At 50.0% G+C, this 18829-nt stretch overlaps 1 pseudogene; it reads right to left on the bottom strand.

The window, feature by feature from the left end:
- Nucleotides 1-2709: 2709 nt before the first annotated feature.
- On the bottom strand, nt 2710-3435 carry LOC147673160 (uncharacterized; annotated as a pseudogene).
- Between the last annotated feature and the right edge of the window lie 15394 nt (nt 3436-18829).

Raw genomic sequence — 18829 nt, 5'->3', positions numbered from 1 at the left:
GCCTTAGATAGCTCGTTGCCAGCCCCCTGAGAGAGCTCAGTGTCTTCACACTCAGGGTTGCCTCAGATAGCTCGTTGCCAGCACCCCGAGAGAGCTCAGTGTCTTCACACTCAGGGTTGCCTCACATAGCTCGTTGCCAGCACCCTGAGAGAGCTCGGTGCCTTCACTCAGAGGGTAGCCTCGGATAGCTCGTTGCCAGCACCCTGAGAGAGCTCGGTGCCTTCACTCAGAGGGTAGCCTCGGATAGCTCGTTGCCAGCACCCTGAGAGAGCTCGTTGTCTTCACTCACAGGATAACCTCGGATAGCTCATTCCCTGCACCCTGAGAGAGCTCAGTGTCCTCACACTCAGGGTTGCCTTAGATAGCTCGTTGCCAGCACCCTGAGAGAGCTCAGTGTCTTCACACCAGGGTTGCCTTAGATAGCTCGTTGCCAGCACCCTGAGAGAGCTCGGGGCCTTCACTCAGAGGGTAGCCTCGGATAGCTCATTCTCTGCACCCTGAGAGAGCTCGGTGTCTTCACTCAGAGGGTAGCCTCGGATAGCTCGTTGCCAGCACCCTGAGAGAGCTCGGTGCCTTCACTCACAGGGTAGCCTCGGATAGCTCATTCCCTGCACCCTGAGATAGCTCAGTGTCTTCACACTCAGGGTTGCCTTAGATTGCTCATTCCCTGCACCCTGAGAGAGCTCGGTGTCTTCACTCACAGGGTAGCCTCGGATAGCTCGTTGCCAGCACCCTAAGAGAGCTCGGTGTCTTCACTCACAGGGTAGCCTCGGATAGCTCGTTGCCAGCACCCTGAGAGAGCTCGGTGCCTTCACTCACAGGGTAGCCTCGGATAGCTCATTCCCTGCACCCTGAGAGAGCTCAGTGTCTTCACACTCAGGGTTGCCTCAGATAGCTCGTTGCCTGCACCCTGAGAGAGCTCAGTGTCTTCACACTCAGGGTTGCCTCAGATAGCTCGTTGCCTGCACCCTGAGAGAGCTCGGTGCCTTCACTCACAGGGTAGCCTCGGATAGCTCATTCTCTGCACCCTGAGAGAGCTCGGTGTCTTCACTCACAGGGTAGCCTCGGATAGCTCATTCCCTGCACCCTGAGAGAGCTCAGTGTCTTCACACTCAGGGTAACCTCGGATAGCTCATTCCTTCACCCTGAAAGAGCTCGTTGTCTTCACTCATAGGATAACCTCGGATAGCTCATTCCCTGCACCCTGAGAGAGCTCGGTGTCTTCACACTCAGGGTTGCCTCAGATAGCTCGTTGCCAGCACCCTGAGAGAGCTCAGTGTCTTCACACTCAGGGTTGCCTCAGATAGCTCGTTGCCAGCACCCTGAGAGAGCTCGGTGCCTTCACTCAGAGGGTAGCCTCGGATAGCTCGTTGCCAGCACCCTGAGAGAGCTCGTTGTCTTCACTCACAGGATAACCGCGGATAGCTCATTCCCTGCACCCTGAGAGAGCTCAGTGTCCTCACACTCAGGGTTGCCTTAGATAGCTCGTTGCCAGCACCCTGAGAGAGCTCAGTGTCTTCACACTCAGGGTTGCCTCAGATAGCTCGTTGCCAGCACCCTGAGAGAGCTCGGTGCCTTCACTCAGAGGGTAGCCTCGGATAGCTCGTTGCCAGCACCCTGAGAGAGCTCGGTGCCTTCACTCAGAGGGTAGCCTCGGATAGCTCGTTGCCAGCACCCTGAGAGAGCTCGTTGTCTTCACTCACAGGATAACCTCGGATAGCTCATTCCCTGCACCCTGAGAGAGCTCAGTGTCCTCACACTCAGGGTTGCCTTAGATAGCTCGTTGCCAGCACTCTGAGAGAGCTCAGTGTCTTCACACCAGGGTTGCCTTAGATAGCTCGTTGCCAGCACCCTGAGAGAGCTCGGGGCCTTCACTCAGAGGGTAGCCTCGGATAGCTCGTTGCCTGCACCGAAGGGGGAGCTCAATGTCTTCCATCACAGAGTAGCTTCAGATAGCGCGTTGCCTGCCCCCTCAGAGAGTTTAGTGTATTATGGCCAGGTACTGTAGAGTCCCCTCCCCCAACTGGCATCTACCCCCAGGCCAAGAGCCCCCCAAGAAGACCAAAACCACTCCCCCCCACCCCCCACCACGAGGTATAGATACACTTTGAAATCACAACACTCTTGGGTTAGGGGTTGGAAAAACCCCGGCCGTATTTTATTAAATGATAAACATATCACAAAATTGTTATGTATTTACAATACGCAGAAAACCCACCAAACATTCCCGAATCTTCACACAGCAAACAAAATTCTGTACAAAATGTATTTACATTTGATTATTGATGGATAACCTTAACATAGTGTCTAATACATAGATATTCCTAACCTAAAACTGAATGTAGGACATTCGTTTTCTGTGTATCCCGAATGAGCTTACGGGCAAGGTCATGACTGGTCAAACTACGTGCTAGGTACACCCCTCCCACTGGAGCGCCCCTGCGCAGGAGGCCCGGCGCCCAGAAGGTTACCTCCCTACGCCCTCAAATACTACCTCCAAAGGGCTGCTCTGTTATGCCAACTTGGCGCCCATGCGCCTGTGCGGGGATTGGCCCAAAGGCCTATTGGAAGCGGAACTTCCCCACACCCTCCAGCCTACCGGCCTAAAGCGCCCCCTCGAGTTCCATGAGAGACCACTGCCACCCCCCTTCCAAGGCATCCCCATTATCAAATGGTGATGCCTACTAAGGACCGTAAAATGCCCCACGATCATGACCTTACCGCCACAGGCCAGCAGGGTTGACGGACTATCTGGCCCCCCTTACCGAAACGTCCTAAGGTCATGCCCTATGCCGTGTCCCTACCAACCATGCCATCAGATTCTCTGAGAAAATGTAATTGCCCAATTTTGACAGGTGAACCCCATCCTGCAGAAAAAAACTCTCCCCCCCCCCCCCCCGATGCATCCATGTGAAATGGTTTGGAGTTTTGGGGACCAAAAACAATTTGTCAATCCCTTTATTGATTCTTTTTACCGAATGATTCAGGGCCCAGACTGACTCACCCCGCCATTGAAACCTGAGTATGATATGTGACCATGCTAAAACTGCAGTGGGAACTTTCTTGCCAACCATCCGATGTCGGTGACCACTGCCTCAACAACACCCTTCCTACCCAAATGCACCAGGTCGTTGCCCTCCAGATGCACTATCACCGCTGCGGGGCAGTGTGAGTCATGACTAGCAGACCTCCTTGCCCATACAAAGACACATTAACACTAGCCCGACAGGTCCTCTCAGCATAATTTCCTGTAAAAAAATGGTGCTTTAATATGTTCACATATGAGTGATCTACTACCCAAACTTCAATTTCACCTGGCCCCCAGGCGGGGACCTTGGCTGGACGAGGCTCCGGTGATCGGTGCACAACGGCGAGCTTCCTTCCTGCGGCACATGACATGAAAACTACGGAAGACCGAAGACAAAACACCGTCATTAGTCATAACTCAAAGCATGTGTAACCGTACATATCGCTTATAACAATCAGAAGACCAACGACCAATCCTCTGCACTGTTCGCTCGACAGGCCTCTGACTGTGGCTTCTGTGGCCGCCCCAATCCTGAAAGAATGGGCACTAAACCTTGATGAATCCAGCTCTACTGCCCCTAGTTCATCACCACCCCCTTTTCTGAATCCTTTTTGGCCACTATAAATGTGGCAGGGTATACTCAGACATGAGTCCCTTTCTCACTGCACCATCAGGATTCAAGCAAGCCGGCCGAAGACGGCTGAAATGCCAGAAACCGGTCCCCGGTAGCTTGTCTCCTTTCTGGTGAAGAATTGGCTTGGTAGTTTAGTCTGCCCTGTTCCCATGATGCACTGGGCCAGGGACAGACTGATTTGCATATAGCCAGGTTCTGAGCTGGGATGGTGCAGTGAGATAAATAACGGTGATGGATCAAGCCCTGATCTTTGGACTGGGTAAGAGTGGTCTGCTTAATTCAGACACTCTGTTCATCACCACCCCCTTTTCTGAATCGTTTTTGGCCACTATAGGTGTGGCAGGGTATACTCAGACATGAGTCCCTTTCTCACTGCACCATCAGGATTCAAGCAAGCCGGGCCGAAGACGGCTGAAATGCCAGAAACCGGTCCCCGGTAGCTTGTCTCCTTTCTGGTGAAGAATTGGCTTCGTAGTTTAGTCTGCCCTGTTCCCATGATGCACTGGGCCAGGGACAGACTGATTTGCATATAGCCAGGTTCTGAGCTGGGATGGTGCAGTGAGATAAATAACGGTGATGGATCAAGCCCTGATCTTTGGACTGGGTAAGAGTGGTCTGCTTAATTCAGACACTCTGTTCATCACCACCCCCTTTTCTGAATCGTTTTTGGCCACTATAGGTGTGGCAGGGTATACTCAGACATGAGTCCCTTTCTCACTGCACCCTCAGGATTCAAGCAAGCCGGGCCGAAGACGGCTGAAATGCCAGAAACCGGTCCCCGGTAGCTTGTCTCCTTTCTGGTGAAGAATTGGCTTGGTAGTTTAGTCTGCCCTGTTCCCATGATGCACTGGGCCAGGGACAGACTGATTTGCATATAGCCAGGTTCTGAGCTGGGATGGTGCAGTGAGATAAATAACGGTAATGGATCAAGCCCTGATCTTTGGACTGGGTAAGAGTGGTCTGCTTAATTCAGACACTCTGTTCATCACCACCCCCTTTTCTGAATCGTTTTTGGCCACTATAGGTGTGGCAGGGTATACTCAGACATGAGTCCCTTTCTCATTGCACCATCAGGATTCAAGCAAGCCGGGCCGAAGACGGCTGAAATGCCAGAAACCGGTCCCCGGTAGCTTGTCTCCTTTCTGGTGAAGAATTGGCTTGGTAGTTTAGTCTGCCCTGTTCCCATGATGCACTGGGCCAGGGACAGACTGATTTGCATATAGCCAGGTTCTGAGCTGGGATGGTGCAGTGAGATAAATAACGGTGATGGATCAAGCCCTGATCTTTGGACTGGGTAAGAGTGGTCTGCTTAATTCAGACACTCTGTTCATCACCACCCCCTTTTCTGAATCCCTAGTGCTAAACCCAGCACCCTGCTAAGCTGAAGCTTGGTAAGCAGGGTGCCATCCTCGTGAATTAAAAGTGGCTACCCTGCGGCCTGTAAGCCAGGAAAGCCTTGAGGTTGCCCACCGGACAGCAAGAGCTCCCTTGTGCTTTATGCAGTATAACATGATCCCCCCTGCCATTTTAGTCTGTTTTTGATTTAGGGATCAATAATGACAGTAAGCCCTCATGTCGCGTGACATGAGCCAATTGGAGCCCCTGTGACTGTCCTGCTTGTTACGCGCAACCAGTTCTCCCACCCTGAAGGCGCCATAGAAAGCCAGGGTAAAAGCTTCCCACAAGAGAAAAACTTCCCCTGTGGATCTACACATGCTCCCCAGTGCCCCCAGTATCGCTGATAATATGTCAATGCTAATTGGGCGTCGGACATCAGGCTGCGGATCTCGCAAACGCTGCCACCCTTTCAGGACCCTCTACACTATGAAAGTGCTGGTTGGATCCTGGTCACCCCGCATTTTTTGGGGAAAAAGAGATCACTGCCATATGGCGCCTTGCGCATGCCACAGAATGCCCCCCATCCTTCAAGGCTCTTAGAAAAGATACATCTGCAGATGATTTATGCTAGGCCTCCTTCCCAGCCATCCCCAAGAGAAATACAGTATGTGCCAAAAGCCCCCTCATAGGTCCGCCTGGTCCTGGGGGCTAGGCTAGCTGCCACAAGGTATGATAAGTCGGGGCACCAAGTTGCCATAGCTGGTCTGGACAGGGCGTTGGGCTTTCCGCTGCTCCTGGATTATATGACCTGAACACTTGCATCTTAAAATAAGACAGAGCATCAGCAACATGATTCAAAACTTGTGGGACATGCTTGACCCTAAACAGCACATTCAATCTCATGCATTTGAGTACTATTTCTTTTACCAGCATTATCATCATCTTACATTTTGCAGCTTGGTGGTTAATGCACTCCACTACTGACATGTTATCGGACCAAAAAACATAGATTGATTGCAAAACCGTTCTGGCCAGATGGTTAATGCCACCAGAATGGTGAACAATTCTAAAAACCTGATGTTACCTGTCAGACCAGATTCCACCCATCATACTGGCCAACGTTCCATGGACCATGCTGGCCCCAGGGTGGCACCAAACCTCTCACTCCCTGCAATGTCTGTCATTAGGCCCAACTCCGGGCTGGACCTATGGGAGCTGGGCCACACCACAGTGCCATTGAAATCACACAGGAATGCTATCCAAATACGCATGTCCTGCCAGACCTCGCTGGACAACCAAGTGTGGTGTTGCTTCTCCTTTAAGCCTGACATTGCCTGTGCAATGGAACAAGAGAATGGGCGGGCCATGGATATAATTTTTAGTGCAAAATTGAGTTGTCTACAGTTTTTTTCAGCTGGTGAAATGTGACCTTTTCTTTTGCTAAGGCACTCTTGTAATGCTAAGGTGAAAGCCACCACTTTCTCTGGTGGTAGTCGTGATACCCCATTCACTGAATCCAACTCTATGTCCAAAAACTCTATTTCTGTTGCAGGCCAGACTGTGTTTCCTGGCACTAAAGGGACTCCGAATTGGCGCATGAGTGCATAGAAAGCCTGCAAAACCCAGCCACAATCATTTCTACCTGGTGCACCAAGGAAAAGGAAATCATACTGGTAATTCAGTACTCACTGATGCCCCGTCACTTGCCTGAAAACCCATTTGAGGAAATAACTGAATTTTTTGAAATAGGAGCAAGAGACGGAGCACCCCATGGGCATGCACTTGTCCTTGTAGTATTTCCGATCCATTTGAAAACCCAACAAGTGGAAATCCTGAGGGTGCACAGGCATCAGGTGGAATGCTGATCCAATGTCAGATTTGGCTAGCAATGTTCTATTCCAGGTGATCCTCATCAATAGTCATAAACACGGAATATTCCCGCCCATGTGCGGGGACCCCGGAAATAATAAAAATTATATATGAAAAACATATATATATATATATATATATATAGAATACAGCCCATGTTTGAAAAAGGAAACCACGTGGGTGATTCAAAAGTCAGTGAGACTGCCTCCCGTGATCAAGGCTCTATTGAGCAGAAACGTTGGGAACAGTGAGCCCCTTTCCTCTGTAGTGTTCCACAATAAAATAACTTTACCTGCAAGACAACCATAGTCGGTGCAGGAGGAGTTGTTGGAATGTTTCCTGGAAGCCTCGCACCAGTATGCACCGGCCGCCCTGAGAAGGTCGTGGGCTCCTTGCGTGGCAATGGAGGATGGTAAGATATAGAAATATATATATATATATATATATATATCAAACAAAAAAATCCCCAGAGGCAGGACCGCACTCCGCAGCAGGTAAGTTTACACAAAACTCTTTTATTAGGCATGTGACTTCCCTTCCCCGCATATTGCCCACAGGCCTGACGCTTTTCGAAGCTTTTAGCTTCTCTTCAGAGGCCGGTAACCAACAGGACGTTCTGTGAGGCTCTCCATGTCCCAGCTGGAATGCTTCCAATGATCGCACAGCTTCCGGTGTGCATCCATTTAGGGAATCAGTTTCTAATTGCATCTTGGGAAATGGAGTCTTTATAGCCTAATTTGCACCCTCCATTGGGTTTGTCCGCTGTACCACAAGTTAAGACACTTATTTCTTCAAAGCCCTCCATTAGGCTCCCGGATGAGACTTCACATGCCTTTAGTTCAACACCTGCTGTGCCCATCAAAACGTGACGTTACACTTCTGCGAGACCATTCATCCGCTCCTCGGCGGTGCGTTGTCCTCGCGGCCTGGAAGCGCCGCGTATGTATCAAACAAAAAAATACCCAGAGGCAGGACCGCACTCCACAGCAGGTAAGTTTACACAAAACTCTTTTATTAGGCATGTGACTTCCCTTCCCCGCATATTGTCCACAGGCCTGACGCGTTTCGAAGCTTTTAGCTTCACTTCAGAGGCCGGTAACCAACAGGACGTTCTGTGAGGCTCTCCATGTCCCAGCTGATGCTTCCAATGATCGCACAGCTTCCGGTGTGCATCCATTTAGGGAATCAGTTTCTAATTGCATCTTGGGAAATGGAGTCTTTATAGCCTAATTTGCACCCTCCATTGGGTTTGTCCGCTGTACCACAAGTTAAGACACTTATTTCTTCAAAGCCCTCCATTAGGCTCCCGGATGAGCCTTCACATGCCTTTAGTTCAACACCTGCTGTGCCCATCAAAACGTGACGTTACACTTCTGCGAGACCGTTCATTCGCTCCTCGGCGGTGCGTTGTCCTCGCGGCCTGGAAGCGCCGCGTATGTATCAAACAAAAAAATCCCCAGAGGTAGGACCGCACTCCGCAGCAGGTAAGTTTACACAAAACTCTTTTATTAGGCATGTGACTTCCCTTCCCCGCATATTGTCTGCTGCGGAGTACGGCCCTGCCTCTGGGGATTTTTTTGTTTGATACATATGCTGGCATATCCAGCATTTCCCTCCATTGGGCGTGTCCTTCACACGGCGCCTGGCCGTGGGGAGAGGCACCACTGCGAGCTGCTGAATATGTTAATCAACAGTAAGTGGGCTGCAGTCTGAACTCTTCATGACAGGAACAGCACCTTTTCCAAAGTGCTGATGGAGCCTGCCTGCTGACATCGGTAAACTCACTCAGAGGATGAATAAATGTATGGAATCAAGTGGGACAGCACAAATGAACTTTCTAAAAGATAAAATTCTTACCAGCATTAGGAACTTCACTCCCCATCATGCACCATGGGCTTATGGTATGAGGACACGCCCAATGGAGGGAAATGCTGGAAATAAAAGGTGGTAAATGAACAATGAAGGTCTCATTTTCGTGTTTTTCCCTGCCCAGGAAGAAGGGGCCAGCGAGCCCAGAAACGCGTTGGCAATACTAATCTTAAACTGATGGAAATCGGCAGGCTGCACAAACAGAACTGGATGGCAGGAAATGGTTGTGTGCTCTCCCGAGCCCCAGGGCATTTGCTTAAACATATATATATATATATATATATATATATATATATATATATATATATATATATATATATATATATATATATATATATATATATATATATATAATTTTTTCTCATACCAAAGCAGCGCCCATCTAGGAGGCTAAACAATTTAATAAACTCATAAAACTGCTTTTGCAAAATACATTATATATATAAAAGCACAAGAAGGCAAGTAGCACTTAAACTCTGTTTTTAATGAGTTCACCCCATGAAGAAAAACTACAACTAAAGCTGACATTGTTGGCCTACAGGCTGCACTGTAAGCCAATAGCATAGAAAATGAAAGCATTTACATACAAAACTGGCACTGTGCCTTTAAGGCAGCCATGACCCCTGGCTTTCGATCATGCCTCATGGATGACAGTTAGGTCATCCATGAAGTCCTGGCTCCTTCAGTCAGGACCCTGGGTTCACAGTTCTTCCTTTTTTGACTTTCTGTCAAAAAATACCTGATACTTTTGAAGATTTTTTACTTTCACTCAACGTCTTTTTACTTTAGAGTGAGAGTGAAACCTTTTTTGAGTACCAGCGAAGGTTTATTTCTGTCAGAAAGGCCTTCCTTATTTGATCCTTGCCCTGGCTGTGGCAAGAAGAAGGCTAGGTCTAACACACACCCTGTGTGTATCCTCTGCCTCCCTGATTCTCACTCTTCTGCCCCCTGTCATCATTGCAAGAAGTTGTCGAGAAGGACCATCAAAGACAGGGAGAGAATTCGACTTTATGGCCTCTCTGTAAGAGGTAGGTCTCCAGTAAGGCAGTAGAAAAAGGGAACTCGTCGAAATCGAGAGGCAAGGTCCCGACCTGTTCTCATCAGCGTCGGGCTCGACGTCAAAGCTGCAGATGGAAATCGTCGTCGAAGACTATGGTGGTGCAGGCGCATCATTCTTCTAAGAAATCAACAACGCTCTCAATGTCAACAAAGGTAAAGGGCCCTCCGTTGTCGTCAACCAGGCGACGATCAACGTCGAGGAGGAAGTCTCCGTTGATGCTGGCTAGGCAATCGACGTTGAGACACATCATTCTGTCATCGCCACGTCATTGGTGATTGACATCGAGGCAAAGGTCTCCATCGAGGTCTGTCCAAAGATCTTCGTCGACGAGGCGTTAGACTCCGTCTCCGACTTCAAGACAGAAGTCTCAGTCAAAGTCAGTCCAAAGATCTTCGACATCGAGGCGCAACACTCCATCGCCAACGTCGAGGCAGAGGTCTCCGTTGAGGTCAGTGCAAAGATCTTCGATGTCGAGGCAGAAATCTCCCTCGACGGCAGCACACCGCCGGTCGATGTCGAGACACCGGCTTTCAGAGCAGAGGCGGCTGACATCCAAACATGTTACTCCGTCGCCGTCAAGTAGACGTTCGATGACGAGAGGCCGGTCGGCTGCAAGATTGAGTCCTTCGTCCAAGAGGAGAAAGTCAAGGTTGAGGCAAGCATTTCCGTCACCTAGATGAAGGTCGATGTCGAGAAGGCAGTCTGTTCAAAGACGTTCCAGATCAACGTCGAGACATCAGCCAAGGAGGCCTCACGTCCGGTAAGCCTGTCCACGTCACTGTCACCGATGTCGAGAACAGGTTCTCCCAGCTCTCACAGATGTTTAACGCCAAGATCTCAGATATCAGTCCAGTGTCCAGGGAACACCAAGATTCGCCGACCAGGCCTGCACAAGAAAGAGAGAACTCTCCTCCTCCACGTTCTCCTGAGGGGCAAGAAGGGCAAAAAGGGCAAAGATCGCCATCCATCCATCTTTCACCAAGATGGAACAGACCCTTGCATCACTGGGCCACAACTCCAGCCACAAGGGCATAACATTACTCTAGCCCCCTTCACAGGTCTCCTTTGGCTCGACTGGTACTGGCGGTGGATAAAGAGCGTAATCCATCAAGACCCAGGGATCGCAGTCACACTCCTGCACGCTCTCACAGAAGGAGATCTAAATCCAGAAGCAGGAGGAGAAGGCACAGATCTCCAACACCATGCTCCTCTTCTACACACCTGTCACGCAGAGACTATTCACCTACTCTTCCTGACAGCCCGCCATCGAGGGTCTCTCCGGTGGATGACGTTAGCACTTTTCAAGACGGGCTTGACAGAGGGGCGGCAATACTAAAAATCCCTATGCTGACTCAACAGAGTTTGTCCTCTGTTATCTTTGAGACTTTACACCAAAGGGCAGCATCTAGACCTCTGCTATCATTGGTACTGGGCCTCATGGAACCAGTTATGGACATTTACCTCACGCCGGCGACACTCAAGACTGTGCCGGCTAGGATTTTGATGAAATACCGTTCATCGGAAGAAGACCCGCTTTTCCTTAAATCTGACCCCCCACCGGATTCTGTGATGATCGCTGCAGCAAAAAAGACTCATGCTATTGCTTCCTCCTCTACTGTCCCTCTAGATAAGGAGAGTAAGACACAGGATTTGTGGGAAAGAAAGGTATGTGGCACATCAGCCTCTATGATGAAGGCATCGAGTGCATCGGCTCTCTCGGGCTGGTATGACAGGTCCCTGTGGGACTCCCTGCAAAGATTCACAGAAAAGTTGCCACAAGAAGATCGCAAGGACTTTGATGAGATCTTGCATGAAGGCAGCTTCGTGGCTAACCAAGTTATCAGCGCTGCAGCTGATGGAGCTACTCTTTCGGCTCATGCCTATGCTCATGGGATATGTGCTAGAAGAACCTCCTGGCTCCGACTCACAGCGCTCAAACCAGAGGCACAGTCTTGGATCCTAAATCTTCCCTTCTCTGGCTCATCTTTGTTCGGGGTACACACGGATGAAGAAATGTCCCGGATGAAGACGGAGCTAGGCACACTAAAGGCCGTGGGTCTAGAGAAGAAGAAAGAGTTCCGCAAATGATTCAGGCCTTACACTCGGTGATCCTCCCAACAAAGGGTTCAAACCCCTCACTGGCAGAAAAACGAGGATCAGTAGTGTCAACAAAGATCTCAATATCAAGGCAGGAATTCCTCCAGAGGAAGAGGAAACCAACCTCAGGCTAGCACCTCCGCCAAGACACAGGCCAAACAATGAGTGCCCCCTTCCCCCGTCGCCATTCACCACACCAGTGGGGGGAAGTATTGCAAATCATCTTGAAGAGTGGCGAGCTATCACAAAGAACCAGTGGGTGTTAGCTACGCTACAGAATGGGTACTCTCTACGTTTTCGACGCCATCCTCCCTCAATCCCTCCGGTTCCATCATCGTGTCACGAAATAAAAATATTGCAGACCAAAGTTGCCACCCTTCTGCGAAAATCAGCCATCGAGAAGGTGCCAATATCTCAAAGCGGGAGAGGGGTCTACTCAAGATACTTCTTAGTAAACAAGAAGGGTCAAAAAGCAAAATACAGACCCATTCTGGATCTGCGAACACTCAACAAAGCAGTCAGGAAAGAGAAGTTTTGAATGTTGGCTCTCCATCAAATATATCCACATCTCAGGCAGGAAGATTGGATGTGTTCACTGGATCTACACGATGCATACTTTCACGTTCCGGTCAGTCAACATCGCAGACAGTACCTGTTCAAAGTACTACCCTTCGGGTTGAAGTCAGCTCCCCGAGTGTTCACGAAGTGTATGACAGTGGTGGCAGCCGCACTACGCCGCAGAGGCATCTTCGTGTACCCGTACCTGGAGAACTGGCTGTTGAAGGGTCCCTCACCCCACAGTGTGAGGAGTAATTTCCTGCAATGCCTAGAGCTTTGTCACCAGCTGGGCCTTCATGTGAACTTCGACAAATCGACTCCACAACCCACACAGAGAATCCATTATCTAGAGCTCTGGTAGACTCCAAAGTAGGAAAAGTGTTTCCTTCGGAGGAGAGACAGTTTTCCATCATACAGAAATGCAAACTTGTTCTGGACAACAGAAAGCTGTTGGTTCGTTGGATTGCCTCCCTGTTAGGGTCGATGGCATCCTGCATCTTCCTGGTCCCCAGTGCCAGGCTGCGATTGCGTCTTCTTCAGCAGGATCTGGAGCACAAGTGGGATCAGCACACAGCTTCGCTGGGACGACAAAATAAGTCTCTCAAACGCAGCAAGAGCATCCATCCCATGATGGATGAAGAAGGAGAAGCACCTCCCTGTCAAACACTGTTCACGGACGCTTCCCTCCAGGGCTGGGGAGCCCACATGGGGTCTCACCAGACACAAGGTCAATGGTCATCAAAAGAACGTTCGTATCACATAAACATGCTGGACCTGAGGGCAGTTTACCTGGCCCTCAAGGCTTTCCTCCCTTCTATTCAGGCATGTTCAATCTTAGTAAAGACAGACAATACCACCACCATGCATTACCTGAACAAACAGGGGGTAACTCGCTCACGCACACTGTCTCTGGAAGCTCAAAATCTCTGGCATTGGCTCCTGGCATGGAACCTATCAATCACAGCGGTACACCTGCCGGGAGAACAGAACGCGAGAGCAGATGCTCTCAGTCGACACTTCGAAGACAGACAAGACTGGGTTCTCAACAACGAGGTCGTCAAAGACATCTTCCAGGCTTGTGGTCGTCCCAGCATCAATCTCTTCGCGGACGATGAAAATACAAAATGCTGAGACTTCGCCTCAAGGTTCTACTGGCCAGGGTCAAAAGGGAATGCCCTTTTTATAGACTGGTCAGGGACATTTGTATATGCCTTTCCACCCCTTCCTCTCATCCCAAAGGTGGTGACCAAGCGGTCTCATTCGCACTCGAGAATGATCCTGATTGCCCCGGACTGGCCGAGACAATGGTGGTACCTGGACCTTCGGCACCTGTCAGAATGCCCTCACATGCCATGTAGTCCGGACCTGCTGTCCAAGATGAACGGGAGGATTCATCACCCCAACCTTCCCTCACTGAACTTGGCAGCATGGCTCCTGAGGTCCTCCAGTATGGCCATTGAGGACTGCCACAAGACTGCAGGTCCATTTTAAAAGAAGCAAGAAGGCCGTCCACTAGACACTCATATGCGTGCAAGTGGAAACGCTTTTATATGTGGTGCGTTCAAAACAATTGTAACCTAACCAAAGGACAGGAGGAGGTCATTCTACCATACCTGCTTTACCTAGCAAAAGAAGGCTTGAAGTTTCCTTCCATTAAGGTGGACTTAGCAGCAAGTACTGCATATAGGCGCTCGCATTCTCAGCCTTCTTTCTTTCAGTTACAAGTTGTAAAAGACTTCTTAGAGGGTCTGAAAAAGGTCTACCCTCCGGTCCGGCCTCCTTTTCCACCCTGGGAGTTAAACCTGGTGCTATCAAAGTTGATGGGTCCACCATTCAAACTTATCCACAAAGCAATCTTGCAACACCTCACTTGGAAGGCGGCTTTCTTGGTAGCGATCACGTCAGCTCACAGAGTGGGAGAAATTCAGGCCCTCTGCTCTAAGGATCCCTATACTGTTTTCTATCTTAATAGGTTGTATTGAGGACTCATCCCTCTTTTCTCCTGAAGATGGTGTCAGAATTCCATGTGAATCAGACCATCTTGCTGCCCACTTTTTTCCCAAATCCCTCCACTCCAGCTGAGAGGGCTTTACACTCTCTGGACGTAAAAAGAGTTTTAAGATTCTATCTACATAGGTCCAAGTCCAAGGAAAATCTGATCAACTAATTGTTATCTATGGGTTGATCAGAACGGTTTTCGAGCTTCAAATCGGTCCATCTCCAGATGGATAGTTTCATGCATCAAGTTAGCTTATCAATGAGGCGGCACTGAAACACTGTTTACAAGCCGGTGTGGACACAGTGGGAGACCTATATACAGAGGGGTACTTGGTTCCTTTTGAATCATTGGTTGTAGACACGGGCCTTCCGGCAGGACAGTTCCTCCTCCATGCAACAATCGTGCACAGGCTAACGGGGCCTGGGGCGACCTCTCCGGAGAGCTGCTGACGCATTTACTGGTACAATACTTGCATGTAATGGGAAATGGCTCTCATGTGGTCCATCAGCTAGCACAGGCATTCCTTACCCATACGCAGTGCTCCTCTCACAGCCTACGAGAAAAATGGGCGGTGAAAGGGGGCCGGGCATGGACAGATAAGGAATGGGCGGTAGTGCTGGCCGGCGCCACGAATATCCCGCGCAACTCCCGCTTCAAGCTTATACAGCTTCTCTGTCGCCTGATAAACTTAACCGATGCTTCCAAATCACGACATACGCATGCCCGAGGTGCGCACTTGTAGATGCAGACCTCTTACACATGCTATGGTAATGCCCCGCACTACATACAGACATATTGGCAGTTTGTGACAACTTCCCTTGCGGAAGGTGTTGGCAGGGAAATGCAGCATACATGGGAGACGTGCATATTGGGTCTATATAAAAGGACGAAACAAACTAAAGTCCCCTCTAGATTCTGGGACCTTGGGCTTATCACAGCGAAAAGATTAATCACTAAGCGCTGGAAAAGCAGCGAACCTCCGCAAGCGACACACTGGCGCAGCTCTTTTGATAATTGGTCGAAAGTGGAAAGTGCAACCCTTCACAGGGAGGAAACGGCAGGACTACGGAAATACCCCATAGCACAGTCCTGGGATGACACCCTGAAGGCTCAAGCATGCCTTCGAAGAGGAGCTCGTTAGGCATGCCCTTACTGGCCCTGCCTGGGGGAGTGGCGACACTGGAAACTGTGCGATCACTTTGTGCCTTATAACTTTATGCGGAGCACTTTTGTCACACTGCATTGACGCATAGTTGACCCGAATACTAGCAGCCTTACTCCTACTGCGCCATGCGTCTGATGCTGGCGTTGCAAAGGATAATGGCCCTTCCCTCCTCGACAGATCCTGAACACAGCAGCAGCATGTTTCCTAGCCCCACACAAGATATACCCCATGACTGATGTCACGCACTTGCGGTAGCACACCTATGATTTCATTATTAGTTTATTATTCTTTTTCCCTTTTTTCTAGCTTTTATTATCTTGTGTCTCATTATGGTTTTGGTTTTAACGGTTGTTATTATGTTATGAATATCGGACAATGTGCACACTGCCCCATACCCACTTGCATATGTCCATAATAATGTTTTGGACGATCCGTCCTATGACTGTTTAAAGTTACAGGCCTATGGAAACGCACAGATAAGATCAAATCCTTTGTATTGCATCATTAGAGACCATGGTGAATAGTTAATATGGCCATGATGCTATATACTCTCTGAAGTTCATCTTGGTTTACGAACTCCTTTGGCCATCCTGCGCCTTGGGCTTTGTTGTAGTTTGTTGTTTCCCGCTACAACCTCCTTTCCTAAATGTACTTACCACTAATCAGATACATGACTCCTCAAACGACATGCCCTCGTGTGCATCTTTGGTTTGCATAGTATGAAACATGTGTAATGCTGTGGCAAACTATTGTTTATACTGAATATTTCTGTTTGGCTACAAGAGTAAACCTTTGACCCAGTCCTGAGGCGGAAGCCGGGAGCTGGAGGTACTCTTTTGTTTTCAAAATTGTGCATTAACAGCATTCTTGCTCCTTGTGTGGTGTCACTATTTTCGTGTTTTTTAAATCAAAGCACACCTTAGCGCTCGCATTTACCTTGGCGCACAGCTGATTCCAATAGCTGTTCGCGCCCCTCCTAGCTCTTTGCCAGCAGCCGCCATCACCACCGGCGTGCGCGCTGACTCCGCCCCCTTTTGAGGCCACGCCCCCTGACCGCCGTACTTAAACCCGCTGATTCCTAGCGGCAACCAGTACACCTTTGACCCAGTCCTGAGGCGGAAGCCGGGAGCTGGAGGTACTCTTTTGTTTTTAAAATTGTGCATTAACAGCATTCTTGCTCCTTGTGTGGTGTCACTATTTTCGTGTTTTTTAAATCAAAGCACACCTTAGCGCTCGCATTTACCTTGGCGCACAGCTGATTCCAATAGCTGTTCGCGCCCTTCCTAGCTCTTTGCCAGCAGCCGCCATCACCACCGGCGTGCGCGCTGACTCCGCCCCCTTTTGAGGCCACGCCCCCTGACCGCCGTACTTAAACCCGCTGATTCCTAGCGGCAACCAGTAAACCTTTGACCCAGTCCTGAGGCGGAAGCCGGGAGCTGGAGGTACTCTTTTGTTTTTAAAATTGTGCATTAACAGCATTCTTGCTCCTTGTGTGGTGTCACTATTTTCGTGTTTTTTAAATCAAAGCACACCTTAGCGCTCGCATTTACCTTGGCGCACAGCTGATTCCAATAGCTGTTCGCGCCCTTCCTAGCTCTTTGCCAGCAGCCGCCATCACCACCGGCGTGCGCGCTGACTCCGCCCCCTTTTGAGGCCACGCCCCCTGACCGCCGTACTTAAACCCGCTGATTCCTAGCGGCAACCAGTAAACCTTTGACCCAGTCCTGAGGCGGAAGCCGGGAGCTGGAGGTACTCTTTTGTTTTTAAAATTGTGCATTAACAGCATTCTTGCTCCTTGTGTGGTGTCACTATTTTCGTGTTTTTTTAAATCAAAGCACACCTTAGCGCTCGCATTTACCTTGGCGCACAGCTGATTCCAATAGCTGTTCGCGCCCTTCCTAGCTCTTTGCCAGCAGCCGCCATCACCACCGGCGTGCGCGCTGACTCCGCCCCCTTTTGAGGCCACGCCCCCTGACCGCCGTACTTAAACCCGCTGATTCCTAGCGGCAACCAGTAAACCTTTGACCCAGTCCTGAGGCGGAAGCCGGGAGCTGGAGGTACTCTTTTGTTTTTAAAATTGTGCATTAACAGCATTCTTGCTCCTTGTGTGGTGTCACTGTTTTCGTGTTTTTTAAATCAAAGCACACCTTAGCGCTCGCATTTACCTTGGCGCACAGCTGATTCCAATAGCTGTTCGCGCCCTTCCTAGCTCTTTGCCAGCAGCCGCCATCACCACCGGCGTGTGCACTGACTCCGCCCCCTTTTGAGGCCACACCCCCTTCCTTTTCTTACAAATGTGCATGCATAGGACGCGCAGCGGACGAGCGCAGCGGGAGCGCCGTTTGCGCGCCAAAGGCGTGCCTAAGGCAAGCCCGTCTGCGCCCGTCCTCGCCAAGACCGCGCCAGGCGCAGGATACCATGCCCTAATCCCCCCAAGTATCAGGTATGCACCCAACGACCTCCTCCGACTCCGAGGCATTCCCTGCTGCTCCTGCAAGCTTGACCTGTCAAAGGTAGTCGGTTCTGCCAGCTGCACTAAATGTCGCTGGTCACTCACCATCGACCACGACCAGCCAATCCCCCCAAGCACCAGCGACCATTCTTCAAAGGTGGCCTGATAAATGCCCGGTCTATGTGCAAACATAGTCAGGACATTCATGACCTCATAATAGACTATGACCTTGACTGCCTCATGATCACCGAAACTTGGCTCACAGAAGACAGTAACCCCGACATAGCCGTAGCCCTCCCCCAGGGTTACTCCTTCCACAGACAGGACAGACTGAAAGGTAGAGGAGGAGGTGTTGCAATCATTCTGAAGAACACCTTTAACTGTCACACCTTCTGCCTTGACCCTCTCATCGACGCAGAGGGAATGGGCTTTTCCATCAAACTTATCCAATCCCTTTCCCTCTCAGGTGGTCTGATTTATCGCCCACCCGGTAATGCTTCTAAATTTCTCGACTCCCTTAATGACGCTCTGGGACACTTCCTACTTCGTTACCCACACTTTACCCTTCTAGGAGATTTTAATTTACACCTTGAGGCCCCCGCCGACTCTCAAACAAGAAACTTTCTTCAGACACTTGAAATTTTCCATCTACAACAAAGTGTCACGTTGCCTACCCATTCACTTGGTCACACCCTAGATGGTGTCTGCTCCAACTTCCCTTCTCTCACCACCTTGCCCCCCCTACCCCAGATATGGACTG

This window comes from Lissotriton vulgaris, chromosome 12 (assembly GCF_964263255.1).
Source record: "Lissotriton vulgaris chromosome 12, aLisVul1.2, whole genome shotgun sequence".
In the NCBI taxonomy this organism is placed as follows: Eukaryota; Metazoa; Chordata; class Amphibia; order Caudata; family Salamandridae; genus Lissotriton; species Lissotriton vulgaris.
Note: the sequence above shows the minus strand (reverse complement) of the source record. Positions and strands in the feature narration are given on the sequence as shown.